The sequence below is a fragment of the Epinephelus lanceolatus genome, chromosome 6, assembly GCF_041903045.1.
Source record: "Epinephelus lanceolatus isolate andai-2023 chromosome 6, ASM4190304v1, whole genome shotgun sequence".
NCBI classification, from domain to species: Eukaryota; Metazoa; Chordata; class Actinopteri; order Perciformes; family Serranidae; genus Epinephelus; species Epinephelus lanceolatus.
The window spans coordinates 22,705,078-22,724,953 of NC_135739.1; the positions used below are offsets into that span (position 1 = coordinate 22,705,078).

General features: G+C 40.3%; 1 protein-coding gene across 1 annotated transcript in view; it reads left to right on the plus strand.

Moving 5' to 3' along the window:
* Positions 1-5,655: 5,655 nt before the first annotated feature.
* Positions 5,656-19,876, plus strand: part of atp13a3 (ATPase 13A3) — a 47,539-nt gene continuing 33,318 nt past the window's right edge. The window contains 2 exon segments of the mRNA XM_033621107.2: positions 5,656-5,792; positions 18,324-18,404. The gene's annotated coding sequence lies outside the window, so the exon portion shown is untranslated.

A 19,876-nucleotide genomic window follows, 5' to 3' on the forward strand; every position in this document is an offset into this window, starting at 1 on the left:
ATCTGTCTGCTGCGAGGCTTTAGATGATGTTAGTGCAACAGGACATTTTTAACTGAAGGGACTTCCTTTAACCTGATAACGGAACAATACACAGATTAGAGCAAATTTATGGAGCACATTTTACTCCTCCCTGTTACATTTCCTCAAGTGACATGTCTGAGACAAATAACTGGGAAACAACTAATAAGGTGTAACAAAGCAATTGCTGATAGCAGTGGAAATGTATGTAACTTTGCACCTTGTTTGTCATGTAAACATGATATCATAGGTCTAGTTGGGAGATGATTTAATAATATTGTCTATTTAATATCACCAATATCCTGTCAAGATATAATCTTAATCATTAATGTTCTACCAGCATATGTTAATGATTTACTGATTTTGTGAGGGGGTTTTGGTTTGACAAATACCAGGAATCTGGTCGCATGTGTTGCATAACTCTCACAAAAATTAACTGCTTAACTCATATTTTTCCTTTTATTGTGATTTTATATATACACAGCAAAAACTTAAACTCAACACGTTTGTTTTTGTTTCCATTTTTGACAGTTTTGAGTTACAGGTACAATACTTTTATGCACTCAATACATGTATTTCTCTAAACTTTTGGTACAAATTTGCTAAAATTCATGTTAGCATTTCTCAGTTTCCAAGGTAATCCATCCACCTGACAGGTGTGGTATATCGGGGTGCTGGTTAGACAGCATGATTACTACACAGGTGTGCCTTGGGATGGTCATAGTTAAAGGCCACTCTACAACATGCGGTTTGATCACAAAGCAAAATGCAACAGATGTCACAAGTTTTGAGGGAGCGCACCATTGGCATGCTGACTGTGGGAGTATTCACCAGAGCTGTTGCCCTTGAGCTGAATGTTCATCTGTTACCTTAAAGGGAAATTTCAGTTTATTTCAACCTGTCTCCTATCGTCCTAAATTTGTTTCAAGTGACTAGTGACATAAAAATAATAGTTAGCATGTTAGCCGTTAGCCTAGATACAGCCCGGGCGCATAGTAGCGTCAGACCTGTTAAAACGTAAGTGAACGGGCAACCTTCAAGTGCAAAGTTAGTCCACTAAACAAGCTTTTTCTCCACAAAGACCGCCTCATATCGTTAGGATAAATGTCAGAGAACATATAGAAAACGACATGTAAACGTGTTGTCTTACCTTACTGGTGTGGTGCCATGTTTGTTTACCATCTAGCTCTGCTTTCCAAAGCAAGAAATCTCGCGAGCTCTAGATAAAGCCCAGCTGGATACTACTCCAGGTAGAGGTGTCTCGTCCTCGGTCACATCCAGACCTTGAAAATAAGGCTGCAACCGGTCCCATTCCTTGCAACAGAGGCATTCCTCTTCTGTGGGCACTGGGGTACAGCATTCACAGGTACACCACCAGTCTCCAGAGCTACGCAGCCTTGCAGCAGCCATTCCTCCTCTCTCGTCCTCTACCTGTTGCGCCTCTCTCTCTCTCTCCTCCTCTGTTCTTCAATTTCACGAAGCTCTTCGTCAGTGTATTCTGGCTCAAATAAATAAGGGCGGCCATCAAACTCTGCAAAATCAAATTCCTCCACAAAGTCGAAGTCTGGCAAAAAGTCAGCCATTATTCTATAAATCTTTAATAAAATAAATGAATGAACTTTTCAGGCTACTGTCCGGTTCTGCCTTCCAGCTGTTGCTGCTTGTTCTCGCGATATTTCAGGCACAGTATGAGATCGCTGCTTGTTCTCGTGATATTTTGGCCGCGCTTTGGAAAGCAGAGCTAGATGGTAAACAAACATGGCACCACACCAGTAAGGTAAGACAACACGTTTACATGTCGTTTTCTATATGTTCTCTGACATTTATCCTAACGATATGAGGCGGTCTTTGTGGAGAAAAAGCTTGTTTAGTGGACTAACTTTGCACTTGAAGGTTGCCCGTTCACTTAAGTTTTAACAGGTCTGACTCTACTATGCGCCCTGGCTGTATCTAGGCTAACGGCTAACATGCTAACTATTATTTTTATGTCACTAGTCACTTGAAACAAATTTAGGACGATAGGAGACAGGTTGAAATAAACCGAAATTTCCCTTTAAGCCATCTCCAATGTTGTTTCCCTGAGTTTGGCAGTACAACCAACCTGCCTCACAACTGCAGGAGTCGACTACAATGACAAACTGTTGTCAGGTCAAGACCTTGGTGAGGAAGATGAGCATGCAGATGAGCTTCCCTGAGATGGTTTCCGATGGTTTGTGCCAAAATTCTTTGGTTGTGCAAATCAATTGTTGCCTCAGCTGTTCGGTTGGCTGATTTCAGGCAATCTTGCAGGTAAAGACGCTAGATGTGGAGGTCTTGAACTGGTGTTGCTACATGTGGTCTGCAGTTGGGAGGATGGTTGGATGTACTGCCAAATTAACAGAAATGACTGTGGAAACAGCTTATGGTTGTGAAATGAACATTCAGTTTGCAGGCAACAGCTCTGGTGAACATTCCTGCAGTCAGCATGCTCTGGCACGCTCCATCAAAACTTGTGATATCTGCGGCATTGTGTTGTGTCATCGAACTGCACATTTTAAAGTGGCCTTTTATTGTGGCCATCCCAATGTCAATTATTCAGTTAGTACTGTGTGTGTATTGCTGTAACCATTTTGTCTTTAATACATGTGGGATGTGATTAATCAGCCCATGAAATGAAATGAAAAGCCATGCAGTGCTTCCGGCTGCGTAGGCCAGTTGACCATTGCTGATGGATCGGAATGTATCCCATGTGTGTAGTGCAGTAAAGAGGCCTGGAATCTGAGACGCTGAATAAGATCGAGCATTTAACACATAGTGGCTTTTTAAGTGGAGCTCATATTGCAAAATATGTCTCCTGAAGTGTACTTGTTAATTTTCTATGAATAGATTTATCTGTGTGGTTGTTGTACACCTGAGGACTTTAACTGTTAACCATCTTTGAAACAGACCTGGACACAATTTGCGGTTTTTCATCTGTATTTCTAAACAGATCCAATGAACTAAATAAAAAAAAGATCTGTTTGTATTTCGTTAATGCCGTCTGAGTTCATGATGAATGCTGAGCTAGCGTTGCTTCATCTACTGGGCCTCATCTCTGTCCCTTCTGAGACTGGGCCGAAGCAAAACAAACTGTGTCCCATATAAAAAGGTGGAATTCTGTTTGCAGTAGTGATGAAGAGCATGGATTAGCACATCTGAAGCAGCAGTGGGGAATGGGTCTTTCTGTTTTTCTTGGCCCGTGCGTCAGCGATCACTCCACTGCAGAGGACATGGAAGACACTGGATGATTTGAGCCTGCAGGACATTTTGTTCACCTTGCAGGGGGGAGGAGGGAGAGGGGAGAATGTTCAGGAGTAAATCAAAATCCTGAATAGTAGCAGAGTGAAACTGAATGCTGAGTAATGATTACCTAGTTGTTACTGAATAACTGCATTAAGGCTTATATAATAGTGAGTTGCTTCAGAACTTAACACATAGCCCATAGATTAGTTTTCTTTCGAAGAACTTTTCTCATGTCTAAAAAAATAACCCTGGTTACGTCTTAACTTGAGCGCAAGACTTTGAGTTATATAACTAGGGACATGGCGTTCAAAACCCATGGACACCGGGCTTTTGGCTGCATTTTGGAAAATATGTTAATGAAACTTTACTCACATTAGGGAGTAAAAGTTAGGATCTCTTGGCCTCTGCTGCTTCGATTTTGACCGTGCTTCATTTACTCTCTGTCTCTCCTGCAAGTCCCTCAACTTCGTGGTGGAGTAATGCTGGAGAGTCTGTTTGAGGAACTAGCATTAGGAAGTTCTTAGATGTTTCTATATTTGCTCAATGAACATGACTGGATTAACATGTTTGTTGGGCCCTAGAGCCTAAAATTTGTTTGGCTCTGTACTTTGTTTAAGATCCAGAATATCTGGTCAACTTCCGGATCCCGGATCGTTTAAGTGTAAAGTAGGTTAAGTTAATCTGATCAAACAACTCTGACTTACTTTTAGTGATATACACCATGCGAACACAACATTAACTAAATATGATAAAGGTTTTAAAGGAGCACTGTGTAACATAACGGGTGATTTAATGGCATCTAGTGGTGAGGATTGCAGATTGCAACCAGCTGAAACTTCTCCCAGTTACATTTCTGTCAGTGTTCATTGCTCAGGAGGTTTTCACTGGGGTCTCTTCCTCTCCAAAACAAATGGAAACTCTGAATAAAGCAGTGTCACGTTACAAGTAAGTGTTACTCTAATGCTGTTTGGCTCATTGGAAACGGGTCGCTCACCTAGCACCTGCTAATATGTATTCACCTTTTTTCTCTGATAATTAAGGATCCAGACATTTAGGTTTTTTTTAAGAGGGCACTGAATTATACACAGAGGTCTCTTTCTCTCCAAAACAAATGGACCTGGTGTTTTAAACCGGTAAAAACACTGAATAAAACAGTTTAATGTTTAAAAATCGATGTTTTTCCAACGCTGCTGGTCGTGGAGGGGATGCCAACTATGGTGGCCAATGCGGAAACACAAAAAATGGCCCTATTTAGAGCCGGTGTTTGGTTTGTCTGTTCTGGGCTACTGTAGAAAAATGGGAGTTCAACATGGCGGATTCCGTGGACCGCTCCCTTTGTAGATATAAACAGCTCATTCTAAGGTCACAAAAACACAACGATTCTTATTTTCAGGTGATCTTATACTAAAGTAAACATACTTATTTTTCATTTCTGCCAATATCTCTGACCTCTTTGTGCCATACACGCCAGGATGTACTTTGAGGTCCTTGGGCAGAGGTCTTTTGTCTGTTCCAAAGGCGCAGCTGAAAACTAAAGGGAACATGAGCATTTGCTGTATCTGCCCGAGGAAATCAGGTCAGTTGAGTCAGTGAAGAAAAAGTCCCTTCTTAAAACATACTTCTATTGGAGAGCCTTTCCTGATCTTACTTGAGTTTTAAGTCCATTTTGACTGTCTTTTATTGCCTCAGTTGTTATACACTGAAGTGTTTTAATCGGTTCTTTTAAAGTTGTTGTTTTCATGTCTTGTCTGTTTCATTTATTGACATGTAAAGCACTTTGTAACTCTGTTTTGATTATTATTATTATCCCCCTAAATCTTACACACTGGACCTTTAAAATGAGGTTTTATAACTGGGTTCTTCTACAAGATAAGGTCACATAATCAGCCAGCAGTGCAGGACCAGATTGATTTTGTGCTTTAGTGGTCAATTGAATTACCAAAAACTTCAATGAACATGCAGTGAACCTGAGGACATTTGGGGCCACTAGAGGTGGGGCCCTGAGCTGCTCTGCCCATCTGGTAATGCAGCTGTGATGATTGCCCTCTCTTAAATAATTATTTATGATATGAATCAATAATAAACCAATATTAATCTGTACTCCTCTATTATGTACTATTTCTGTCACTGATCATCTTAAAAATGGATCATTACTCTCCGTGGTCATTCCCTGAAGTGACTCATGACAGTATAATGAGCTCCCCTTTTATTGCTGTACTGTAAATATTTACTTCAGGGTGATGGGCGCGCTCTTCACCTTGCGTATCTCCTTCCGTGATGTCACTTCCTGCCGTCAGACAGCCAGTTCAGGCCAGTTCACTACCGCTGTAGTACTCAGTCTGTCCCACTGAGCTGTCAACACACAGCAACCCTCCTCTCTGCCTCTGTTGCGACAACATTTTTCTATTAAACTTAGTCCGTTTTCCTCTTCAACGACGTTTTCCTTCAGATAACATCTACTCTCGTGTCACTATGAGTCGAAGGTGATCTTCAGAGTGTCCAGGTGGTTCTGGGTGAGTGTGTTACTCTCACATATGTTGCCTGTATCGCTGTCATCATCACCCATGTGTCAGTTGCTACCTAGCTGGAGCTAAAAGCTAGCGGTGCCTAGCTGATGCGTGACCCGGAAAAAACCGGTTGGGGTTGTTTCTTGACACGGTGTTTCGCTCCTGAAATTCCTGAAACCGAAAGATAGATTAACGGTGTAAGGCACATGCAGGTTGCTAAGAAGCTAGTCACTAAGTGGCGGGCTAACAATGGAGGTTGGCTAACGTTAGCCGGTTAGCGAGCGATGTCTTCTCGTCTTCCCCGATGAAGCACTTCCCTGGCCGCTTGGGGCTTGTAGACGTGATTCATTGTCAGTAGTTAGGCAGTTATCGTTAGTAAATGTCTGTGTGGATGCCTCTGACATTAGCTGGTGGCAGATAAACATAGTCTAAGCCATTGAAAACCTCATTATACAGACCAATAACCGTTACACATGACAGCTGTGTGTGTGAGATTGTTCCTTACTTGGCTTAAACCCACGTTTCTAACGTTGGGCTGGTTGTTACCAATTAGTGGCGTTACTTTTCATTTAATGTAGGCATGTAACAAAGAATATATAGATGTATACTTATAATATATGTACTGTATATGTAAACCGTATGGCAGACACACCTCCTTTCTGTTGAGCTTTGCTTCATTTCTCTGAAACACCTGTCACCATGGTCAGGTCTCCACTAACAGTCAATGAAATATTGCACAAAAGTCCAACTAGTCATCTTATTGTAATCACTAATAACCCTGGAAATCTGTATACTGTACAACCCATATAAACAGCTGCCAAAACTTGAATGTAATTGAAATATCTTATACAAAGCAATGCATTTAAGACTATATCCTTGTTTTATTGTTTCACCATATTACACCACAGTTGATTTTATTAGCTTGTTTGACAGGTCATTTAATTCATGAATATCAGTTAACAAAATAGAAACAATTCATTTTCCTGTGACACATTTTTACACAACATTAAAGAGAAAACAGCACTGTGTTCATCGCTGTGGTAGGAGTTTTTTGGGAGGGAGTTTTTCCTTATCCAAAGTGAGGATAAGAGGACAGAGGGTGTTGTTTGCTGTACGGATCGTAAAGTTCCCTGAAATAAATTTGTGACTCTATCTATAAAAGGAAGCTGTATCTATATAAGGAAGCTGTCTGTTTCATTTCACTCAATGACTTACTGAGAAAGGGTGGCATTTAAGAAGTTTATACCTCCTCCCACTCCTTTTCAAATGTGTAAATCAAGGTAACTATACACTGACAATTAGGGCTGGGAAATATGAATATATTATATCATTATTGAGGTATGAGACTCTGTATTGTCTTAGATTTTGGATGTCATATATATGGTGTTTTTTGTTTTCGTTTTAAAGGCTGCATTACAGCAAATTTATGTAAATGTATCAACTTACCAGACTTTTCTATTTGTTTTAACACTTCCCATTAATCGTCATATCCACAGTATTGATGACTATTGATCAAAAATGTGTTCATATTTTCTGCAAAAAACAAAACAAAACCAAACAAAGAAAAACAAATCAAACAATAGTCACCCCTACAACTTTGTCGCATCGGAACAACAGTGAACAAAATAGGTAATTTTGTAAAAACAAAAACAAAATGTAGATATGTATTCGCCTATGTTGTTTATCTTTACAAATTGTCTGAATTTCACATACATTGAAAACACAAACTAGCCTAATTGATTGCATTAGAGTCACCTTCTGGCTTGTGTACAGAGCTTTGCACATCTGGCTAAGTGTCTAATAGCATTGAGGACCATGAGTGAGCAGCAATTTCAAGTCCTGCCACAAATTATCAGTTTGATTTTGGTCTTGACTGTGACTTGCCCACAATAACTTTATTTTTGACATCCCAAAAGCCTTCTTGGTAGTCACGTATCCTGCAAGTTATTTTCAACTGTGACTTTCTTGTTGACAATCTGCCGCCCAGTTGTGACCAGTGAATCATCAGGTTACAGTTATTGTACGCACCATGGCTCTGATCCTCTACAGTAGCTCCTCCTGAGGTCTTCAAGGTCTCTTGGTGGACTTCCTCACCAGAAGCCGTTAATGGTCCTATAGCTGTGCCATATTCCATTTTGCCTCTTCCCCTTTGTTGTGCCTTACTTACTTAAGTGTACATTCAGTGTGTTTTTTTGTGTTCTGTTATTAAGTGTTACAGCTACTACTTTGTTTTTTGGCTTTGTCTACATGATGTAGATTTTTGACATGCCAGTTAGGCCCTCCAGGTGCAGGCATATTTAATTTGAATTGATTGGGCTTAACATAGCCAGCACTGATCAATTCAAAAATGTCCTGATCAAGTTCAAGTTTTATGTGTGTAGCCCAAATACCAATTGTACAGTGCAGCTCGGGACAGATTTATTTATCCTCTGTTCACTCCTCTGTTTATACATTAACAGGGACCGTTCTAGGTTGCTACAGTGAGCTGAGGAGATAATTAGTTTGTATGGCTTTAATAAGAATGTGACCTTTGAGTTGAGATGAATTATATCTACACATAGTGTTTTCTTGGTCCTGTGAAGAAAAGTGTCACACTCACAAACATACCCCTGTGTAGCCTTTGACCACACAATTTATGATTTTAGAAGTTCAATAATTCAACTCTCATGTTGCAAAAGATTTGGATGAGCTGGAACCACTGCCTGACTAAGCTCAACTCTTATCTCTGTGACAAATTCAGTATCTCTTGAATCTCATGAATTCTTGGTCTATTCATCATGTGTAGGGGGGAAATAAAAGCTATTCTTAAAACATAATTCAGTATCATTTGTAACAGACTCAAGCTGTGTTTATACAGCAGACAGAGAGATGCCCAACTGGTGAGTCAATATGTCCTCACATTTCGTAATTTGTGTATAAGCAGACCATCCACTGAATTTCAGTTTTGTTTCTCAGTTAAACAACCACAGTTGCCGTTCTACTATTCAGTTTGAGTAGCTCTGTCCTCCTTTAAAATTAAGTCTATATTAGTATATTTATGCTTTAGTTTTGTCGTAGGATGAATTTAGAAATTTGGACTTGTTTCTGTGTCATCAGTGCCATTTCTGTATCATTGGGTGTCGTAACCAGCTTAGACAATGTTACACATCTGGATTTCCGGAATTAAGAAATTGAACTTGCCCTGTTCACCTTTGAACTTTCTTCCTCTCTGTGAGAGAGCTTGAGGTTTTGTCCAAACTGAAGATTTGGAAGCGGTTGCCGTTTAAGAAGTAAGGCGCCAATATTCCTCAAGACTTTCACAGGTGAGCTTTAAGACAGCAGCCTGTGATGGAAGGCCTGCCAGTGTTGACTCAGAGTGGAGATGAGAAATATCCTGACATGGTAAAAGTCCTGTCCGCAGCCCAGCACTGTTTGGTGTGGGAGCCCCACAGCAGTGTGATAGAGAAACAGATCTTTCGAGTGCCAGTCTAGCGGTTTGCCTCCAACAAGACCAGGGGCTCGCATCAGTGGAAGTGAGATGAAACACTTCAAATGAAAATAGAAACAACTGTGAAATTTAACACAGTAGCGCAAACCTGAGAATAGAGTTGTGCAATTAGTTTTGCACAACTATTGCCTTACAAATCAGCTTGCAGTCTGGAGTCCTCAGACAAAAAACATCTTGCCTGCATTCCTGAGGACGCTGGCAGTTGGTTGTCAGGTGCTGTTGGGACTTGTACAGAGGACTGTAGTGTTGTCATGATACCAAAATCTTTGTTTCGGTATCAATACCAATATGAATTTCGATACTTTTCGATACTCTTAGGTACTTTTCCTAAGGAAAAGTCCTTTTGGATACAGACCTTTAGAACAATAAATAGTAGGGGTGTAACGGTACCAAAAAAATCATGGTTCAGTAAGTACCTCGGTACGGACGTCACGGTTTGGTAACTCAAATGTTCCACCAAGTTTGTGTTGTCTCGTGTTGTCTCCCTTTGCGAGGCAGACTTTCTCTTGTCTTTTTTCACGTGCGCCAGCTGCGAATGTTGATACAGGTGTTGTCATACACACCACTTGCGCAATCTGTGTGCCAATAGGAACAAGAAAGGCAGCTGTGTGCATAAATGAGTAAAATAAATTAACTAAATTATTGAATTGAATCAGTTTCAAAGTACCGGTATTTTCCAAATGCAGTATAGTACCATTTGGAATACTCTAGTACCGCGGTACTATTTTAGTACTGGTATACCGTGCAACACTAGAGGACTGTCAATCATAGTTATTGTCCGCACTGTTGGCATTTGCTCGCACTTAACAGCACTGAGCTGTTCAGAGAGTTTATGACGGAGAGCTCAGGGTCCTTCCTGAAAATGTGACTCCTGGTGATAATGATCATGAAGCAACTCAAGAGATTGGATGATATCAAAACGGACATTTTTACATTCTTGTCACACACCTGGTAAAACTGGTATAAAAGAAATGACACCATGATTGCCGTTGACGATACTTCTCCAGTCGGCACTATGATAATACAGCCACACACTTGTTGCATCCGAGTTCCTCAGTGGTTTATTTTGCATTTGCTGAACTGTATTGCATGCTGTGTAAAAACAAAAGCGACAGGTGAAAATCTGACTCTTATGCTGTGTGGACATATGAAACTCTGATGCTTTAAAAAATCTCAAAAGCACTTTTTTGATATTAAAGTAACTTGAAATGCTATGAGCTGGCAGCATGTTATCACAGTACCTCACCGTTCACCAGGCAGTAGCAACCCAAAGATAGCCTCTGTCTGCATCTGCAGTGTGTGTAGGGTCGCATGGAGCAAAACTGAGAACTGTGTTTGGTCAAGACAGGGAGGACACTATTTGAATTTAATTTGTTTCCCTCACTTGTTTCTCATATATATGATAGTAAACTTAATCTAGATTCCGTCTTTCATCTTGGTTTACCGTAATTGATTTGACATTTACAGCTTAAATTTGCTAGAGAAACAAGGAAACTTTTACTGAACTTTAATTCAGTAATTTGTTATCTGTTGATATTATGTCTCACCCAGAGTCATTGTTAGGGATTAACTGGTTTTGCCATAGCCACTGTTACATAACATCACAGTTTCATAACCATAAGTAATGTAGAAGCTATGATACCTATGTTGTCCTCATTCCTGCATTGTTGACCTGTGAAAACAAACCTTGTGAGTCAAGTTGTTTGTGTGTGTGGTGAAATCTCCTCTTGCAAGTGAGGTAATGCATGTGTGTGCGCTATGGCTGTACCCGACGCAAAGGACAAACAAACTAACTAACAAAAAAGAAAACTGCTTGGCTTGAAGTAATCTCAGTCGACAAAGGGGTGCCCGACTGGTGACTCGAATCTCCGACTTAATGTGGCAGCCCTAGTGCTGGCCAGTTTGTTTTGTGTAATGGAGAGTCGTGTCATTCAACTAAGGTGTTGTGAAGAAGGGCTGTAAAAATGCAATTCCAGCCGTAAGTTAGCCAAAGAATTGGCAGTGTGGGGGAATTATAGATAGCTACAAAATGACCAGGGAGTTGTGGTAGAAGATGGATATCCAATTTGCAAAGCATGCTGTTGAAAAGTTAATGCAAAGGTCTAATACCTTAATATGTTCCAGCATCTTCTAGATAATCTTCCAACCCTCTATGCCTGAGTCAAGGTAAAAAGACTTAACTAATGGGGTGTCGGTGGCTTAGTGGTAGAGCAGGCGCCCCATGTACAAGGCTGTTGGCGCAGCGGCCCGGGTTTGAATCCAGCCTGTGGCCCTTTGCTGCATGTCATCCCCTCTCTCTCTACTGCCTTCATGCTTACCTGTCCTGTCCATTAAAGGCAAAATGGCCCAAAAAATATCTTAAAAAAAAAAAAGACTTAACTAATGTACGAGGCTTAACCAAAACAGTTCTGCAAGATAAACTGCAGGTGGCACTATAGAAGAGGGGGCAACAAGATGAAGTAATTAAAAGAGCAGCAGTTAAACTTCAAATAAAGTAAAACAAAGAATGTATAATAACAGCACACTGGACAATAGAAATGTTGTTACAGCTACTACAGCTATGTACTGTTGGAAGAGTTGTGGTAACAGCTCTGTATCCACAGGGTTTTAAAAGCCACCCAGAGATGACGAATAGGGCTTGCAGTGGACTATGCAGTGACAGGACATCATCATGATCGTACGTCATCATGTATTTGCTGAATCTATTTGTGTTGCACTTAGTCGCAGTCACCTTTAATAGATACACCAACCTTTCCACTTCCCACAAGCATGAGAACTTTATTTTTCAGTATGTCAAACATTTTTTTGAATCTCAGGTTTTTTTTGTGCGTTAATGGAAAAAGTGCATATAAACAGGTAAATGGAATCGCAGCTTGTATTTACTTATATTACCAGCAGAGAAATATTGTCACTCTGTCCGTCTCTCTGTCTGGGTAGCCTATTTTCCGTATAACCTAATATCATTTAGCCATCCTAAATTATTTTTAGTAGCCAAACGTTACACTGTAGAAACCAACTGGATACAGTTGATGATGATAAGAATTTATTGTTATTATAAATGTGTATATATATATATATATATATATATATATATATATATATATATATATATATACACATATATGTATATGTATATGTATATATATATATATATATATATATATATATATATATATATATATATATATATATATATATACACAGTACAGGCCAAAAGTTTGGACACACCTTCTCATTCAATGCGTTTTCTTTATTTTCATGACTATTTACATTGTAGATTCTCACTGAAGGCATCAAAAGTATGAATGAACACGTGTGGAGTTATGTACTTAACAAAAAAAGGTGAAATAACTGAAAACATGTTTTATATTCTGGTTTCTTCAAAATTGCCACCCTTTGCTCTGATTACTGCTTTGCACACTCTTGGCATTCTCTCGATGAGCTTCAAGAGGTAGTCACCTGAAACGGTTTTCCAACAGTCTTGAAGGAGTTCCCAGAGGTGTTTAGCACTTGTTGGCCCCTTTGCCTTCACTCTGCGGTCCAGCTCACCCCAAACCATCTCGATTGGGTTCAGGTCCGGTGACTGTGGAGGCCAGGTCATCTGCCGCAGCGCTCCATCACTCTCCTTCTTGGTCAAATAGCCCTTACACAGCCTGGAGGTGTGTTTGGGGTCATTGTCCTGTTGAAAAATAAATTATCGTCCAACTAAACGCAAACCGGATGGGATGGCATGTCGCTACAGGATGCTGTGGTAGCCATGCTGGTTCAGTGTGCCTTCAATTTTGAATAAATCCCCAACAGTGTCACCAGCAAAACACCCCCACACCATCACACCTCCTCCTCCATGCTTCACAGTGGGAACCAGGCATGTGGAATCCATCCGTTCACCTTTTCTGTGTCTCACAAAGACAGGGCGGTTGGAACCAAAGATCTCAAATTTGGACTCATCAGACCAAAGCACAGATTTCCACTGGTCTAATGTCCATTCCTTGTGTTTCTTGGCCCAAACAAATCTCTTCTGCTTGTTGCCTCTCCTTAGCAGTGGTTTCCTAGCAGCTATTTGACCATGAAGGCCTGATTGGCGCAGTCTCCTCTTAACAGTTGTTCTAGAGATGGGTCTGCTGCTAGAACTCTGTGTGGCATTCATCTGGTCTCTGATCTGAGCTGCTGTTAACTTGCCATTTCTGAGGCTGGTGACTCGGATGAACTTATCCTCAGAAGCAGAGGTGACTCTTGGTCTTCCTTTCCTGGGTCGGTCCTCATGTGTGCCAGTTTGGTTGTAGCGCTTGATGGTTTTTGCGACTCCACTTGGGGACACATTTAAAGTTTTTGCAATTTTCCGGACTGACTGACCTTCATTTCTTAAAGTAATGATGGCCACTCGTTTTTCTTTAGTTAGCTGATTGGTTCTTGCCATAATATGAATTTTAACAGTTGTCCAATAGGGCTGTCGGCTGTGTATTAACCTGACTTCTGCACAACACAACTGATGGTCCCAACCCCATTGATAAAGCAAGAAATTCCACTAATTAACCCTGATAAGGCACACCTGTGAAGTGGAAACCATTTCAGGTGACTACCTCTTGAAGCTCATGGAGAGAATGCCAAGAGTGTGCAAAGCAGTAATCAGAGCAAAAGGGTGGCTATTTTGAAGAAACTAGAATATAAAACATGTTTTCAGTTATTTCACTTTTTTTTGTTAAGTACATAACTCCACATGTGTTCATTCATAGTTTTGATGCCTTCAGTGAGAATCTACAATGTAAATAGTCATGAAAATAAAGAAAACGCATTGAATGAGAAGGTGTGTCCAAACTTTTGGCCTGTACTGTGTATATATATATATATATATACATATAATAAATATAATTACTTGATTAATAATTGTGAAACTGTGATATTTCCTCTGACAGTAATCGTGATATCAAAATCCAATATCGTGCCATCCCAGATTATGTTCCAATAAGACGTTCAACCAGGTGAAAAGGTGTTTTAATCTCTCACACAGTGTTATCAGCAGTTTTTCATAGACTGTCAAGTAATGCCACTGTTAATCCAAGAGCATGTGGTCTGACTTAAAACTCATTACACTTTTGATCTGTAGGATTATTGTTTTTTTCCCAGCTCTTTCCCTCCATTTTTTCCACAAGAGTGGAGCTCACATTCAGACTCCTTGTAGATCTCTCTCTTTTCTATGTTCTTTTCCACTCCCTGATCTCATCCATGTGAACTCCCCTTCTCCCTCTGCATAGATTGTAGTAGCCTGTAACATCAGCAATTCTGCTCACTTGGTTGTGGTCTAAAGTGTGTGTATGTCATCTCAAAACATACACAACTTGCATCTATGATGCGTTTTGAGGTTGATGCTCTGGGTTATCTGTGAGAGGTTTGGATGTTTGCTGCATCTATAGGTGAGTTTAAATAGGTTATTTATATTTTGTTAAGCTTGAACTAAGTTAGAAGTTCGAGAAGGACAAAACTGAATATTGTCATATTTAATTTGCGTATCTGCCCTGTTAGCTTTTTTTACTACTTACTAATCTGGAAGTGACTGTGTGCTTTTTGCCGTGCTGCATCCGCTTCATATGCATGAATGTAAAATGAAATGCTATGCATTATTTGTCCTTTGGCAAGTTGTTAACAGGGAGCTGTGTGATTAATAATGTTATCAGTGGTGGTGGGCTCTTAAAACCGGCTGAGGAAGAGCTTTTACTTGTTCAGACAGCAGAGGAAGGGCAGATAGTCACAGATTTTTAGTTAGGCCAGTGGTCACTGTGATAAACAGCTTGATTGGTCCATGACAGGGAACAAAGCTTGACTATAATACCCCATGAGTAGGAGAGGAAGTGATAAAGAAAGCGCATTGAGTGCAAAGCATGATGGCAACAAAACACTTTTTCCTCTAAATGCTTCCATGAATTATAGACTTCTGTCATTAGGTCATGGCTCATTGTTCACTTTTTCCTTTCTGTCTGTGTGTTGAAGAACAGGACAGAAAGGGAAAGGAGAATATATCTAGGTATCCTCCAGTTATGTGTTTGTATACTTTAAAGTTGCTCAAGTTCAGGATCTTGTAAAATATGTGCTAAGTGTGTGACCTGCGGCAAAAAGCCCAGAACAGATTATATTTAGCAAATAATGACACTGAGACACTTTGTTCATCCCCATACCTGACTTGAAGCGTAACTGTAGGCTTATGTTGCTTTTGACATATGGCTTAAAACATAATGTGACATTTTGGGTCAGTAATCGGTAGCTTACTGACAATATATTAAGCGTTTGTTATTTTTCAAGCAAAATTGCCAAATATTTTCTGGGCAGTGCAGGCATTTGCTGCTTTTCTTTGTTGTATACTTAAAATAGTAAACTAGGGATGCACTGATTGTTAGATTCTGGGCCGATAGCTGATACCAATGTTTTTTTTGGTTGTTGTTGTTGTTGTTGTTGTTGTTGTTGTTGTTTATTTTGGTTGCGTTGTAATTTATGCCCCTTTTTGTGCCAGGGAAACAAAGAAATCTTCATTTTAAAGTATAACTGAATTGTTTTAAAGCCATTTATTCCCTCATCAAACTATCTTTCAATGAGCACAAATTCAATCATACACATATATGAAACAACCTTTAAAATAACCTTCTTTTACATAACAATATATTTTTAAATAACTACTTTTAAAATCCTTTTTAATATATATTTATAATACATGATAACTCTCTAATATCTTTTTTACATTGCTCTGAAAACAAAACAAAATTCTCTTTTAAACAACTGTATATATTCAAGTTTCTCCCAACATCATGGGAACATTATAATTTAACTTTGCCCAATACCCATTTTTACTGAATAGAGCTTGAATGCATCACAGTGTCACTCAATGCAATGTTCATCTACAATTAGTTCCGACCTCCAGCTGCTAACAGCTAACGTTACCTAGCTCTCCTCTTGCCAATGTCAACACAGATTTTTTGTTCAGAATGTAGCATTATCAGGGAAACAGTAGGCTGCCGACCTTGACTCATCCAAAGTGAGATTGCTGCGTTCTTTCGTCTTGATAACATCCTGGGCAAGATCTCTGTTTGTCCGAAACATGTTTTCTGTTGTCCCCGGGATGTCAAGAGATTGTTTGTCTCGAGCCTGCTTTATAGCCTGAGCAAAATTGATGTGACACAATGGGAAAACATCAGCCACTGCCATCGGTTAATGTCATCTTAATTACCAATAGCCTGATGTTTACCCTTTTATAGATTAAATGAGTAATATTGACAAAAATGTTGTAGCCCTAATCCAGCAGTCGTACAAACATTTGTCTTTTGCTAACAGATTGAAAGTAGTTAATGAATTGGAGAGACGGAGAACTCACAGTACAGACAAATAAATTAATTATTAATTGTGTCTGTAGATAATCACCTCATTGATCATGCACCATTGACCTGTGTGAAATCTGTTGTCAATCAGAGAACCAGATCTGTTTTTAGACTCAAATAGCTGTTAGTGTTATAGCTCAGTCGTGGTTTGATACACTCAGTGGATCTTACAGTTTCTTTCCAGGAACACTGTTGATTGTCATGTTTAATCTTGTAGTCTGAAAAAAGATCAACAGCTGCCTCGTGTGTTTTTTTCCCCAAGCCAGCGTTGCTTATTAATACAATAGCAGACTAATCAAATGAGAGACAACAATGTGGCTTTAGGCAGGGCTCGAGGAATCTATAAATATCACTGAAGTCATGCTGACTCTTAGAGGCCCTGTAAGGGTCCTCTATATTCCAATAAAAACAGAGGTTTCTCCTGTCATCCTTAGATTTATGATATTATGGCACTGGGACAGGATAGGAACACCAAGCCCCGTGAATGGATGGGAGTCAGGAGGAATCACCTGACAGTTCTTCCATACACTGCAGCCAATTTCAGCATGAGGATATGATCATTTGCTCAAGACATTGCTTATCATGTTGACACCTACAGTAACCAGGTTCTTTAGTCACCGTGGTAAATAATTACCGGGAATGAAGCATAAAATTAACAGGCTCGGAGCCGAGCCCCCAGGAACAGTGCCAGGCTTTTAAGTCGATTTGACACAGTGGCCAAACCGTGGAATTACATCCTGAGGGGCCATCATGTGATGCCATGGTGCCCAAAAAGACTTTCCCATAGTTTTACATTGTGAAGATAAATCAGTGAATACATTTTTTTAAGCTTTATAACCTCTGCGAAATGACTTATATCACTATTGGGATTAGATCTATTCAGTCCAATAACATTTCAAAAGTCTTGACGAGCATCAGAATTAAATCATTTTATCCCCATTCCAGTTAGGGGAGCTCTTAACCGGAAGTTAGCTGCTCGGCAAAAAAAGTGTGTGTGCACCTGCTTTATGGGCCTCACGATGCAGAGGATGCAGGTATTTTATACCTGGGAAGTCAAACATTTTTGGCTTCTTGTGCCACTGAGCAGCTTTCATAGGAATGAGCAGGGCCTTGCCTCCAACCCAGTATCCACTTTTCTTTATCGATAGTTGGAACGGGATGGGATTAGCAAGAGCAGAAGTCCGCAGGAGCTGGTGGGAACAGAAAGATGTATTTTGAATTTCAGATGATGAGAAAACATTCCACTTACCCTCAACTGTGGTCTAGTCCATGATATTCTGTCCTAAAACTTGCATTACTATACTGTATTTGTACTCCCCTTTTCCCCCTGTACCCATTTTTTCAGCTTTTTAAATAATCCAAAAGTTGTTCCCAGTTGGGGCAACCAAAGTGATCTACACTAACAAAGAGGGTCCTGGCCAGAACTTGCTAAGTTCATACATGAGTATATGCGCTCTAAAACTCAGTGAACACCTTGGCATGTGCTTTTACATAACCTGGTAATTCTTTTGCTGCAGCTATATACACATTAACCATTATTGTTTTCCCTTTGGATAATATGTTACTGTTTGTGAATGTGTCGGTTCCCACTTCATCATAGTCGAATTAATGGAAAGACTTTGTGTTAGGAAAAGCAGTGTTTTTCTAATGTGCTTGGTGTTTTTTGTTGTGTTTTGTTTTCCCTCCTAGGGTTCCAGGTTGGTGTGGTGAGAGAGCAAGCTAACTACGGGGAGGAGGACCGCCTGGGGCATCGTGTCCCTGGCTTTCAAGGTAGGAGCAAACCAACCACCTAGAAACCAGTAGTTGCAGCCTCTTTGGGCTCTTATTGAGCTTGAGCTAAATTATGATGTTCTTCACAGACTATTATAGTTACCTGCCAGTGATGTTGCTAGGTTTGTACCCTGCGTCTCTGACACACTAAAATCTGAAGGGACCCAATGCAGTTAACTCAGTATCAACGTGTCCAGGGGACGCACCCCATTTTTTTCATGTTGTGTTAATGTGATTGTGCTACTGATCCATGGTGATTTAACTTATGCCGATGATGACCTGATGATGCTTTACCATCCAGGGGTTGCCCTTTTGAAAAAATATTTTCACTGGAGGCTGCTATTTTCATACTGTTTGTGCATATATCTTACGCAAGAGGAGATCCTGTTTTGTTCATAGTCTCAGCGAGTGAAAGTAAAAATGGTAAATGGACCGCACTTGTATTGCGCTTATCTAGTTGTCCGACCACTCAAAGTGCTTTTAGACTACATGTCACATTCACTCATGCACACACACAGTCACACACTGGTGGCCGAGGCTACCATGCATGGTGCCACCTGCTACTCAGGAACCATTCATGCGCACGTACACACTAATGAAACAGCCATCGTAAGCAATTTGGGGTTCAGTATCTTGCCCAAGGATACTTCAGCATGCGGACTGGAGGAGCTGGGGATTGAACGCAGCACATGTCAAACTCTTCATAAGTTTTATTTTTTCCCTCAGCAGCAGTTTGTGGAGTTTGAGTGGCGGGGGGAATAATTGATTAGTCGATTCAATCAGAACTGATAGATCAGATTGATGGATGAGAGGAGCCAAGTGAAAGCAAACTCAATAAATGGTTAAATTTCATTTTCACTGCGCCTGACGTTCTGCTGCTCTGTCTGTGCCCAGAGTATGCTCATTGGCTCTGGGAGTGTGGTGCAATTAATAACTGAACAGTATATATATTCCACTGGCGCTCCTAATGAACGGTCCAGCTCCAGAAACAGAATATCAATATGTGGCGGCAGATGTTATTATTGTGGCGGGCCATCACAAATGAATGAATGTGTGGGAGACCCTGAAACAGCCAGATCATCACCTTCAGCCACATCATCCACAAAAGTAGCCTGAGTGTCAGACTGAAGCTCCCAGAACCTTCAGTCTGACATGGCTTCCATTGAAGGCGATTTACAAGGGGGAGGGAATTAGATTTTTCCCTAACCAATCAGTAGAGATCAACGACTCACCCAGAATCTGACGTCATTAGTATCCATGCCTCGGGGGTGCCGAAAACAAGCGAGCATTGCCCGTTTAAAATGTCTCCGTCGTTGTTGCACGCCCAGCTGCATTGCCGTTAAATCCAGTTTAGCAGCTTCCTTAATTTGGTCCTCCATTAACGCGAGTAGTGGCAAAATACCTCGATAGCATCGTTAATGTGGTCTGTAGGATCTGTAGCGGTCGGCATTGTTGCTATCCTCACCAGTTAC